Source organism: Amphiprion ocellaris, chromosome 11 (genome assembly GCF_022539595.1).
Source record: "Amphiprion ocellaris isolate individual 3 ecotype Okinawa chromosome 11, ASM2253959v1, whole genome shotgun sequence".
Taxonomy (NCBI): Eukaryota; Metazoa; Chordata; class Actinopteri; family Pomacentridae; genus Amphiprion; species Amphiprion ocellaris.
In genome coordinates this window covers 28468861-28482006 of record NC_072776.1, presented here as the reverse complement: position 1 = coordinate 28482006, position 13146 = coordinate 28468861, and positions in this window count along the sequence as shown.

Here is a 13146-nt window from a genome sequence, read left to right as displayed (position 1 = left end):
ATGTGAGTGTGATTGTTTGTCTCTATGTGTAGCCCTGTGATAGACTGGTGACTTGTCCAGGGTGTCTGCTGCCTTCACCCTGAGTCAGCTGGGATGGACTCCAGCCCCTCCATGACCCTACAGAGGATTAAGAGGTGTATAGATAATGTATGGATGGAAACATGGGATAGTTTTATGTTCTGCAAATGAAACTCAAAGTTGTGCATTAGTGTGTTTGAGGAGGAGAAAGTTCATGTGTTTGAAGATGGTCATCCAGAGGAGACTAATGGACAGTCCTGTTTATTTCTTGGCACTGCGCCATAGAGAGGGCACACGCTTACACACAGCGACACACACACATGGAGGCAAATGTAAGCATTCACACAAGTCATTAAAGCCTTTGTTGCCATAGCAGAGCTCCAGCTACCGTGGAGGAGAAACAGTGGCGTCGCTGTACTAAAATTAGCACCGGGTGGCTCGTCGGTTTCTGTGTTTTCATCCTCTCACTTTCTCAGTCTTCCTCTCTGTTTCTCCCACTTGTTGTTTCTCACCAAACAGTTCATCATCTCTCTTTATCAACATGTGGAGAGTGTTCTAACACTCTCCCCCTGAAAACTTTATCTGCTGAAAGATGCTGTGCAAGTTAAACTTCTCTTCACTCTGTAAGTCCTTCAGAGTGCAAAAAAGGAACATGTGATGATTTGCAGCATGCAAGACACGTGATCACATTTTTAGGAGACAATGCATACAAGAGTGACGCAGTACAATAGACTGTGTTGTTTTTAAATTGCAATTATGATAACTTAGCATTGAATTATGAAGTGTAGGGACATTGTTCTAACAAATGTGCAGCTTTTATTCATGTCAAACAAACCATGTGTAGTTATTATTGTTATTATTCAATGATATTTACAAAAACAATCCTATGCGAACCTGTACTGAGCTGTTAGCTTTCACAGAGAGTAGCTTCTACAGAAATGAAAACAAAAGCTAATTGACTACATATTTGGGCTACAAAACGTCCACTTGAAGGCAAAAAGAGTGACTGGAGATCTTTATTTACCATCATTTTGAGTCAGTTTCTGTTTCACTGTGATTGGTTTTGATGCCCTCTATAATCTGGTTTAAAATCTGCCCTTGAGGATAACAGTTGATGAAACCTGTTACTATTCTCAGTCAAATGTAAAGGAGAGTAAAAAATTGCAAACATGGTCCACACGCCTTCCCCTGTAACAAACATTAGTGGTAAACATTCATCTCTTCATTCCCTTTTGTCTTTTCTGCAGCAGCAGCAGTTTGTCTTGCAGGGCATGTCTTTGCAAAAAGCTATCGGTGTTCTCTAATTCCTTCCTGTCAGTAGAACAATTAACCACTAGATTTATCTGCAGCAACAGCCTCTAACCATCTACCACAACTCATATCTGCAGCCATGGCTCTCTTAGACGGTGACATTTTGATGGAGGCGATATTGCAGTTATCTGTCTGATGGAAACATAGAAAGTGTCTGCCGGCGAGAACGAAATGGCACAATAATGATTGGTGGAGGCTATTTGGTTTTATCAAACCAGCATGACACAGGAAGCTGTCTGAGATATCAGAAAACATCAATCTTCACACTGTCATGTGCTGAAGTTTGGAGCTGTTGAGCAATCGGAGGGTTTTATCCTATAGTGAACCCTCTGACATCTCTGCCAAGAACGACAAATCCAACTAAAACATCTGGTTAGAGATTTAATATATCACCTTTCTAAATGCTAGCACATCAAAATCTTTATTTACTTGTTAGGATGAAGCCAAAAAGCCAGAAATGTAAGTATACTGTCCAGGTATTCTATCTAAACCAGCGCTACACAACAAATTTTCCCACAACTGAACATTATGAATCAGCCGCAGATGCTTTACCTTTGCATAATGTGATTATAGCACAGATTTGTGCAGCTGATTGTCTTGTAAACATTACAAATCTGTCCAATTTGCAGTCAGTCTGTACACTTTATCTGGGCAGCAGGCAAATGCTGAACAAGGTTATCAAATTCTTGTGATCTAAATGTGACCTTAACCCTCCTTCAATCAAAAAAAATGCATTTTTCCTGCTGGGCATTTTACGCCATTCAATTAAAGAAATCTTAATACATTGTTCTTGTGTTTTCTTCCTCATATTTTCCCTCTGAAAGCAACTGTAAAGGCTTTCTGATGAATCACTCTCTCCAGTGTGTCAGAGATCTTTCTCTTTCCTGTCTGTTTTTGCCACATCTCCTTCCTGCTGGCTGTTTCCTATACTGTACATCATTTCCATCTCTGTGTCTGTAGTAAATCTTTTCCCACGTCCCATGGGGGAAAAAAAGCACATAAACTGTAACTCCAGCAAAATTATTTTCACAAAGTCTGTTCATACTGTATGTGTTTGGACTGACTAAAATAGCACCGATGCATTTTTTCACACAAGGTCACCCTCAGAAACTTGTAATAATAACCCCAAACTAATGACCAAATCACTTCATGGATGGCTTAGGAGCGTGCACCACTTTCTCTAGTGCTCTCCAATGCTACAGCAACAAGGAAAAAAAAGCCCCAATCTAGTCCTCAATCTCTAATGCTCTGGAAACCATCTGGAGAAGCTCATTTGCTGCCGAGCTCCCAGACTCCCCCCCCCTCCCCCTCTCTCTGAAGATCGGCTGCTGATAGGACACGGTTGTGTTTGATGGTGTTGCTATAGAAACGCAGTGAGTGACACGTTCGGTCCCACATACACATTCCTCAGTCAATTTTCCTTCCTTTGCATCTGTGAGGTTTTTACAACTGTTGACTGAGGGGAAGATGTGAGACATACTGCAGACTCTAAGCAGACAGGTTTTCAGTTTGAGTGTTATTTATGCCACGGTTGGTTCATGTTATATTACCCATATATCCCCTCCATGAGCATGTCTATAATTATCCACATTAATTAATCCACATGCTTCATGTCCACATCAAAATCACAATCAAAAAAATATATTTTTGTTCTTCCAATCTGGGACCTTAAATTTACACTGTTTAACTGTAGTTATACCCTCTGAAAATATCAATATTTTCAGATATTAGCCATAACTTTCACAATTGTAAAATTTTTCAAAGTATTATTTTCTGATTGCTAGGATGAAAGATTTTCACGGTTTGGGTCTTTCTTTATCTTTTTACAGTGTACTGCCCCTGTATTGGAGGCACTGCGAGGGTCCAAATTTTTTTAGTTGCACATCCACAAAAGTTTGCACATAGTCTTTCAAAACAGCATAAACTGTCAACACTTGCATTCTAGGATTGTATCTTGTAAAAAATCTCCAAACCACAGACGCTGAAAGTCACAGCGAGATATGCTTGTAGGCCAAAGTGCATGTCACTAAACCTGTCTGACTAGTGTCTGAAACAGACACAGTGACTCAACGATGCAGAAAAACAACATCTTACTGGTTGCTAAATTAGTAATCATGGAGCTGGTGGTGGTCTTTTCTACATTTCTATTCTTTTCTGTGCTACACCATCAGGCAATTACTGTTTAAACTGGAGGAATTTCATTGCTGCATCTCATGATCATGCCCATATCAATAAGTCACAGTCTGGGGTATTAATTTATTTCATTTTATCGATCTCATAAATCCCTTTTGCCAACAGCAGCCAGCACACCAGCTTAAAGGAACTATCAGATGATACATGGCAACATTATCAGAAGATGCACTCCTGATTGAAATCCTGCACTAATGTTAAACACAAGCACACCATGAGTTGTTTCCAAAATCTTATATCCACCACATTTGATTAAAGCCTCTAAGTTCTTCCCATTTGCTCCAAGTGTGCAAATGATCTGGTGCCAAATGATGATCCATAAATCTGTCATGATGTCTAATAGCTTATTGACTGAGGCCATTTTCCAGCAAATAAAGGTTTGGTCCATCTATTTCGGTCACAGTGTATTTGGAGACATGGCAGCAGAGGGAGCTACGTCTCTCAGTGTAGTTGTAAAAGTTATCGGAAGTGCTGCCAGGATCTGTCAGAAGCCATCTCATCAAAAACTTTAGCCCCTTTTCTCCTTGAAGCCTCTCCTTGCTCCCTTTCATTTTTCATCCTTAACCTTCCTCCCTAACCACCAACACCTTTCTGCCTCTCAGCCTTTCCCTCACCTCCTCCTGTCTAACCTGAGAATGCAGGGTCAGTGGGACATAATCCCCCCTCTTACAGCTGCCTTAATACCTCCTGCCGCCACCCTGACGTCTCGGACTTCACAACCTGCCGTGTCACGGCCACCGTCTGAAGCCAGGGAGAGATAATGCAACTTGACGTCCAATCCTTTGCTCTTGCTGTCTTTGGAGAAGCAGAGCTCTGATGCTGAAATGAAAGCAGGCCTAACTGGGCCAGAGTGGCCACCCATGACTCAGTCAAGGTGAAAGAAATCCCAATGAAAAATAACAGTTGATCTGGAAACAGACAATTCCCTGGATCTGAAATGGATCCAAGATGTTTTACAATGTCTTCTTTTCACAGCAGTCACAGATAATCAACACCAGAACTGTGAGTTTTTTAGGGAAAGTTAAAGTCTCAAGTAAATCTTTAAGTCCTTAAGGGCAAGTCCAAGCTGAAACAAGTCTCAAGTAGCGTGTTAAGTCCGCAGGGCAAATGGTAACAAATGGTAATGGTCAAGTCTTAAGACTTGAGGAAGTCTCAAGAGAATCAAGTTCAACATCTTCAAGAGGCAAGTCCACACTTGAGATGCAAGTTTTTGGGAAAGTCAAGTGTCACTTTGTGCCAAAGCAAGTCAAAGTCAAGTCCCAAGTAAATTCTCAAGTCCTTAGGGGCAAGTCCAAGCTAAAACAAGTCTCAAATAGGTGTTAAGTCTTCAGGGAAAATGGTAACAAATGGTAATGATCTAGTCTCCAAGAATTCTTAAGAAAATAAAGTTCAACATCTTCAAGGGCAAGTCCAAGAAAAGTCTTGTCATGGTATAGCAAGTATTAAGTACATTGGAAGCCTGATATTGTTTTATTTGTTATTGTTTGGATATTTTATTGCTAAATATTGACATTTGAATGTTTCTACTGCCAAGTCTCGAGTGTATTGGGAGTCAAGTCCCAAGTAGCTAAAGATGATGTAAAACCTGTGGTTTCCTCTGTCCACTAAAGTCGCAGAGAGTCAACACCAGAACTGCAAGTGTAGGGAAAGTCCAGTCTCATCTTGTGTCAAAGCATGTCAAACTCAAATCTCAAGTAATGTCTCAAGTACTTAAGGGCAAGTCCAAGCTGGACAGGTTTTCAACAGCATGTTAAGTCTGTGGACAAATGTTAAAGGGTCAAGTTCAACATCTTCAAAGGCAAGTCCAAGAGAAGTCAAATCCATGATGATCACCAAATTTTTAGCAAACTGAAAGTCTGACACTGTTTTATTTGTTCACGTTTGGATTTTTTGACGCTTAAATGTTTCCACTCCCAAGTCTCAAGTCTTCAGGAAGTCAAATCTTTAGTACCTAAATATGATTAACAGAGTCAACACCAAATCTGCACATTTTTTTTAGGGAAGTCAAGTTTCACTTTTTGTCAAAGCAAGTCAAAGTCAAGTCTCAAGTACAGCCTCAAGTTCTTCAGGGCAAGTCCAAACTTAAACAAGTCTTTAATATCATGTTAAGTCTTTAGGGAGAATGTAACAAAGAGTAATGGTCAAGTTTTAAGTCTTGAAGAAGTTTCAAGAAGTTCAACATCTTAAAGTGCAAGTCCAAGAGAAGTCTCACGTCAAATCCAAAACATTGCCATGTCTTAAGCAAATTGAAAGCGTAATACAGTTTGATTTGTTATTGTTTGGATAGTTTCTTGCCAAATTTTGTTTCTCCACCCAGTCTCAAGTCTTCAGGGTGTCAAGTCTTCGGTAACAAAAGCTTTACAACAATCAAGTACAAATCTTTAATCATAATTGCTTATTTCTCAATCTAACTTCAGTCCACGTCTCAAGTCTAAACTCTGCGCCATACACCCAAAAAACTAATTTTGTCAGGTCTGCAATAGCGTACATGCTAAAAACAAAAAGGCCCAAGATCAAAAGCATTCCCACCACCCACCCTGTTCATCTATTACCAGCTAGAGAACCAAGCTTCTGCTCTGTAAGATCTGAATGTCTCAGTTTCAAAGGATGTGACTTGGTCTTTTAGCTCCTCAATTTGTTAGATCTCTAGAAGACTTTGGTGGGATTTCCCTTCAAACAAGGACACAGTGAAAAGATAAAGCATTAAATCCCCAAAGGAATCTTTCATGTACACACACATTTGTTCTTAAATCTTTGTGAGGACCGTCATTCGTATAATGCATTGTCTGCTGTGCTTACCGTAACTATGACAATAACAACTACATTCCTGATCCAAATTGGTCCTCACAAAGCACACACTCTTACTGTATATGTATTAAATCTGTCACGTGAAAGCACTTGCATACCTTAATATAGCATGATTGCCAACCCTCCTGAACCCTCACACACACACTCACAGGCCTGAATATATACACAGGCACCTTATATGTCTAAATGCATATACAGTGCATGAGTATGGCCTGATTTGTTATGAGTTGGGGGGCAGTAATGATATACCTGGAAGAGTCAGGAGATAACTTTAATGATACGCTGAACTTCATGGCTTCTGAACTTCAAACTCTCATCGTATGTGTGTGTTTGTGTGCACGTGCTGAAGGCTGAGTAACTGATATAGCATCGGACACATGGCTGATGGTACCGGTGGGCTGTGTTCAACACAAACAGACTGTCATTCTCTCGCTGACCTCCAAGTCAGGCAACTTTCTTCATGGTTTTTTCTCCAATACCCGCCCAAATATGTTGATGTTTTGAAACACATTTTTAAAAAGTCTATTCAGCTTCCCACATGGACAGCCATGTGTTTGCATTCCAGATCGTGTATACTTGGCCGTTTTGCTGACCTTTTTTGAATGCATGCTGTGTAGTTGTTTTTTTTTTAAATTTAGCTTTGCCACAGTTGATATTAAAATCAATTCGCAGACTATTGAAACTTGCATTAGATGTGTAATGGATCATCATGAACATTATGTCTGTGGCTCATTTTCATCACAATTACACCAGTGTTGCATGCTAGTGATATGCGTGTGGCTGCATAGTTCTCTTACAATAACAAAGGTTTGACCAAATGTCAGTATTCAGTGTAACAGTTTACACAACTAAAGCAAGTTTACAGAGCATGCTAATAGTTTTCCATATTGCACTGAAGCACTGAAATGTAGCAGGACTGTTTATAATTCTGCCAGCTGTGATGTAAATGGGGCTGAATGTGACCTAATTCGGCAAAAAAAACCATTGTTTGAGCATTAAAGCGCTTGCCAGCATGAAGATTCTTCATCATACATGAGGATTTTTGCTGATTAATAGCAATAACGTACACATACACTGTATAATCTAACAAATACAAAGATGACATGCAGTTTACTTTTAAACTGTGATGTTCTTGCATATCCTACTTGTTATTTGTCATATTCTACTGTAACTGTAAAAATGGTTGATTGTAATCGGCTAGAGTTCCTTTTTCAGTACACTACAGCTTAAATTTAACCTAAATTAATAAATAATTTGATCATTATTTAAGATAATGCACCCACTTTAAAGAAAAAATTGAGACCTCCACAGACAAGTAATTCTGCACCTAAACTGTCTATTATTCACCTATAAGATATATTATATAGTAGGGTTTCCGCTATTATAAGGATTATTTAAAAAAATCCTACATTCATTTGTAATTATTTTCCACATATTTGCACAAACTGGTTGCTAAAATCAGTGTTTTTATCTTTACTAGGATGTACAGTAAAACAGCAGCCCCTCAGCCTGACTTTAGAACAAAGCGCTGGCGGTCTCACACCACACAATAACAGCATTCCTCTGAGTCTGTCCAGTCTGTGCTCCACCTCACGTGATGCCACCTGACTTCCTCCTGTGCACACCGACTCACATTCACACTTCTGTAATCCCACAAACCACAATTTTATAATGTGTGGGCACTTAACAGAGCCAGGGATTGACTGAATTAGCATGATATTAGCAGAAAATATAGAATTTTCACAAGAAAAAAAACAGAAAAAAATGGGAGAAATTAAAATAAGAGACAGAAAGACACATGGTATTATTTCATGGCTCTGTTAAAACACTTTGCATGTGATCCTTCTTAAACTGTGAGTCTATACACTGTGTGGCAATAAATATGAAGAGTAGGTCAAGTGGAGATTAGTAGGTATGTAGCCGACCTGCTGCTGATTCAATGAAGAGCAGGTCGATGGCTGTTTAAAACTGATACATGTCACTGTAAATCCGTTTGAAAGCCTCCAAGCCATCCTCCTTGGATTTATTTCATGTGAGATTTATCAGCCATAAATGATATTTAGATGTGATCATAAAACAGAGACATTTTGGTAGTCACTGTTTCATTCTAAAAGGATTGAGATAGACGAATGCAGTACAGCTGAATGGCTGGTCTAACTGATCTAAAGCAGGCCTCTCCATGAATTCAATCTCATCTAACGCTTGCCAAAAACATTCCTCAAACTAAATCACTTTATTTTCATTGTCCAGCTTTAGATCTCAACAATGAGCAGCTTCAGCAGCATCTCAGATCACAATATTCTTAGTTAACTGTCAAATATTCAATAGTTGATAATGATAGTCACTATTCTGTTACCTAAAAAAGACACTTTAGGGCATCTCTAAAGAGAAAAGTATTAAAGAGAAAGTAAGAAGATGGGGAAAATGTGGTTGCCATACAAAGGCCTTTGCTTTTACTTTCAGTGGTTGTTGTTCAACTATGTCAAACCTGAATTTGAATGACTGTTCTCTTACACAGGAAAAGATCAAATGTTGATATGTACATTATTTACTTTTAGCCCAGATCTGTTGCAAGACCTTGAGGTCATTAAACCAGAGCAGAAGTGGGAGAACTGGGAAATACATATAAAAACAAAAACCAAGGTTCATGTGTGTCTTTGCTGCTGGAGCAGTTTGAGCATCTGGCAGTCCAGACCCTCCTCCAACAGCTCAGCTCTTTCCAATCACACTCGGATCTCTCTCGGTCTGCTGGCTTTAACAGAGGCGCAGAGAAGTGGTTGTAATAACGCCTGAACTTATCCTTCTAAATGCCGCCGACAGTATATGTACTTTATTGCATTGTGGAGATTTGTAACAGCATGAAAACAGTCCCAGGTTATGAAACAAAAGAGCTTTCTGAGAAGTTTTGCAACCAGAAGTCCAGAGTGCACAGTATATTTTAATTCCTCTTATAAAGCCTGTTGTAACTTTTAAAAGGTGCAGTGTATTAAACTTTGCCTGGTTGCTCGCTGAGCTAATTAGGCCTAGGGGGGAAAATATCTATATTTCAGTAGAATAAAATTGAATCCAAGGAAAATGCATTGAAAAATATAAAATAAGCTATCAAGGTTTTTGTTTTGAACTGCACTGGACACAAATTTCAGTTTTCATTAGATAGTTTGAATATATTTGCCATTTTGTGATGTGTATGTGCCAAAAATATCCTTATTAATATCATAATATTCATTTCAGCCATATCCCATAGCTGCATATAGATCTAACAATAATCCCTACATACTTTAAATACATTCAAACTCACCTATTCACATCACAAAATAGATTCACTGTTAATTTTCACTGAGCATTAATCAACATTAATGTGCTGTATATGTGCCACTGTTTGTAAAAAGGCAAATTTTTGCTCAGTTTTTCCAAAATTTTCATTCATTTTCGATTAAAAGTCAGGAATATATATTATTTGTTCACTCAGGAATGCAACAAGTTGAAAAACACATTCTGGCGTCATCTTGTGAAATCACCTGCGAAATTCCCTCATATTTTTCCCGACACAGTTGTATTTACCCAGTTTGACATTTGGTCCTTACACAAAATTGAACTTACTTTGAGGCTGTGGAACTCCACGCAGCTCCCAGCTCTGTTCCTGGCGGCGTCCACTTGCTCGTCCTCCATCCCCACTAACATCTCCATGTCAGAAAACCTCCGTCCTCCTGCCGGCATCATGACTCTGACAGCCAGCTAAACTGACATGAGCTCAATCTGATATCTTGATTCACCTCTTGAATTTTAGTGTCTTCTGTCCTGTGTGTCTCCTCTTCTTCTGCTTTTCCTCTCAAGCATCAAGTTCAGAAACTCCCTGCTCCTACACACTTATCCATTGAGAGGAACCAACACATTCACAAAACAAGCAAGAAAAAAGGCAGATTTTTCTTCCAACTCTCAGCCTCAGTGCTCCTGCCTGTCTGGCGGGGCAGAGTGTTTGGTCCTGTCCAGTCGGTCATCCCCACCTCCCACCCACTCCCCATTCATTCCATGCCCAGACAAGCCCGTCTGGTCCCATTGGCTAGTCAGGTGGAAGGGGGCAAACAAGGGGAGGGGCTGGGGGCAAATAGAGGAGGAGGCGTAGGAGAAATGGATGAACGGGAGTCAGGAGGAGGGCTGACAGCGTCCTCCAAACTGTCACACAGGAGGCAAAAAAGGAGGGAGAAGATGATAAATGTGGATTTCTGTTTAAACAGGGTTGAATTTTACCACCTTCTCAAGGGGTCAACAAGAGATGAAGGGAGGAAAGGTGGTGGCAGACCAACATAAGCGTCTTCGTGGAGCCTGAGACTTAACAGAACAGAAGAAACTGGAGTGAAATAAAGTCCAGACTCAGACATGCTGGCAGAAATGGAAAAATCCACCAACAAGTCAGACAAACTGACAGCAGTGATAAAGCAAACAGTGTCGAATCTGTGTTTGTGTGTCATCCAGTGCTCATCCCACACACTGATACTGGTGTTGTTAACCTCCACCCACTGCTGCTATTCAAATACACTACGCTGAAGTGAGAATAGGCGCCATTGTGCTGAGATTTATCTAGTGCGGCACACACACACATGTTTAAGTTGGGAGATAGTGTCTGTTTGCTTCATCTTGTCAGGTTAGATTTAGGCTTACATTAGGGTTACATTGTACAAACTTTGTAATCCATCATTGCATCTCAAATCATCATGAATTTTTTATAGCAGAATATGTGTATATTTTTAAAGATATTTGTTAATTTTAGGGTTTTAGCTTGATATGTGGAATAAATTAAATTCTCCATCAACACACTTTACGCATGTTTTTTCAAGCATTTAAATTTGATGCTGTTTGAATGACAATGCTTCAGGAACTATGCAACATAAAAGCCTGAAATTTGTACAGTTGTTTCTATCATAGCACTGATTCACATTCTCCAATATTGGACAAGTAGATCAAATAACTTCTGACTACGAGTGAGTTAAAATATGAAAACTATTTGCAGCTGTCATGAAAAATTCCATCTTTGAGCACCCAATAACAAAAAATATATATATAATACAGAAGTCAACTATGGACATTTTCTGAACCACATGTAGCTGAATGTCACAATAATACAAAACTAAACATATATAATATTTTTTGACATGAAATACTTGGTTACAAAAATGAAAATAAAGCTATTTTCATCTAACTTTCTTAACTGATTGAAGAGGTATGAGAAGCTGTACCACAATAACAAAAATATTGATAGATGGCGTAATCCAAGTGTAACAGAGAGAGAGTCTAAATGGTTCTTTCGACTTGTCCAATGTTGCAGATGCTAAATCAATGTCATTATGAGACTTAACAGTGAAAATTTCAGGCTTTTATCTTAGGTCTAATAGGTCCTGAGATGTCATTCGAACAGCGTCTCATTTCAGTGTGCGAAAAAATGTGTTGAAAGTAGATAGAATTTTATTTATTTATTTAAATTATCATGGAAAGTACTCAGTATATATCAATATTATACAGGTTATTGCTATACACTCATTATGTCAGTATGTAGTTTGGTGGATCACAGCTTACAACAGATGAAACGCTGACATCAACAAGATTATGTTATATGTGTGGTCTCAGCAGAAGACCCAAATGCAGACATATACACAGGTTTCAAAAAAATAAAATGCTGATACAAAGAAAGCTAAAGTCCATGTTATGATTTCCCAGGAAGCTCAGGCGCAGGAAATGAACAGCTGGTTATAATGCAAAAAAGAAGTTTATTTACAAAATCTCAAAAAGGTGATTAAAGACAAAAACTTAAGTATTCTACTTAGATACTTCAAACCGAAAAGGAACGAAAAGCCCTCTGAAAAGCTCCTGGCAACTACTTGAGGCAGGGACAGCTGAATACAAAAACTCAAAAAAAAAGCTGACTCACGTTGGGTATAACCCAGGCAAGAGAGCTTACCAATCTAAGGTATGAAAATACAAAAAGTGTTTTACTTAAGCGAGGCAACAACTAGGAGGCCTAAATTAAAGTCTGTTCTTACCAAGACTCTCTCCAGGAACTGAACCAAATTCAAAATCTTCAGTTCACAAAGAACTAACTTGAAGCTAGGAATTAAATCAGGACTCTACACTTACTAGATTCAAGACTCAAGATTATTACTTAACCCGATATCAAAATTCAAGAGCTGCTACTCAGATAACAATCAGAAAAACAGTTTTCTAGGACTGACTCATGACTACAAAATAAGATGCTTGGACTGGGCTCATGACTGTAAGTGGCTGAGGGATTTTGACGAGTGGTTCTCGAGTCCGGATGACGAGTGGTGAGTTGCAGCGGCAGGTGAACGTGGAGGGACACCAGGAAGGAGGACGACGACACAGGTGAGCATTTCCAGAACACTTGAACAGAGTAGGAAACTGGAGGTGATGAGGAACCAGGAAGAATTGCAGCAGGAGCAGGTGGAACTGGGACTGAAACGAAGGAGGACAGAGTTACCAGGAGAACGAGATCACGGAACTTGTGGCAGGAGTAACGTGCAGAGTTCTTGTACTGGCTGTGTCACGATCCGGCGCTGAGAGGTGAGTGGCGTCTGATTATATTGTGGCGAGAGTGGAGCTTGATTGGCAACTTCTCCACCTGCTCCTGCACCAGCTGATGATGACTGACAATGAGAGACACCTGCCGCTGCAACTGCACTGCTGACAAACCTAAAAAGGAAAAAGAGGTGGAGAAAAGAGGGAGAGAGCACTATCTAGGCCTGGCAGCAGCCAGCCTGACAGTCCATAAGGTTAATGAAAAGAACATGGGGAGTAGGAAAATGCAGA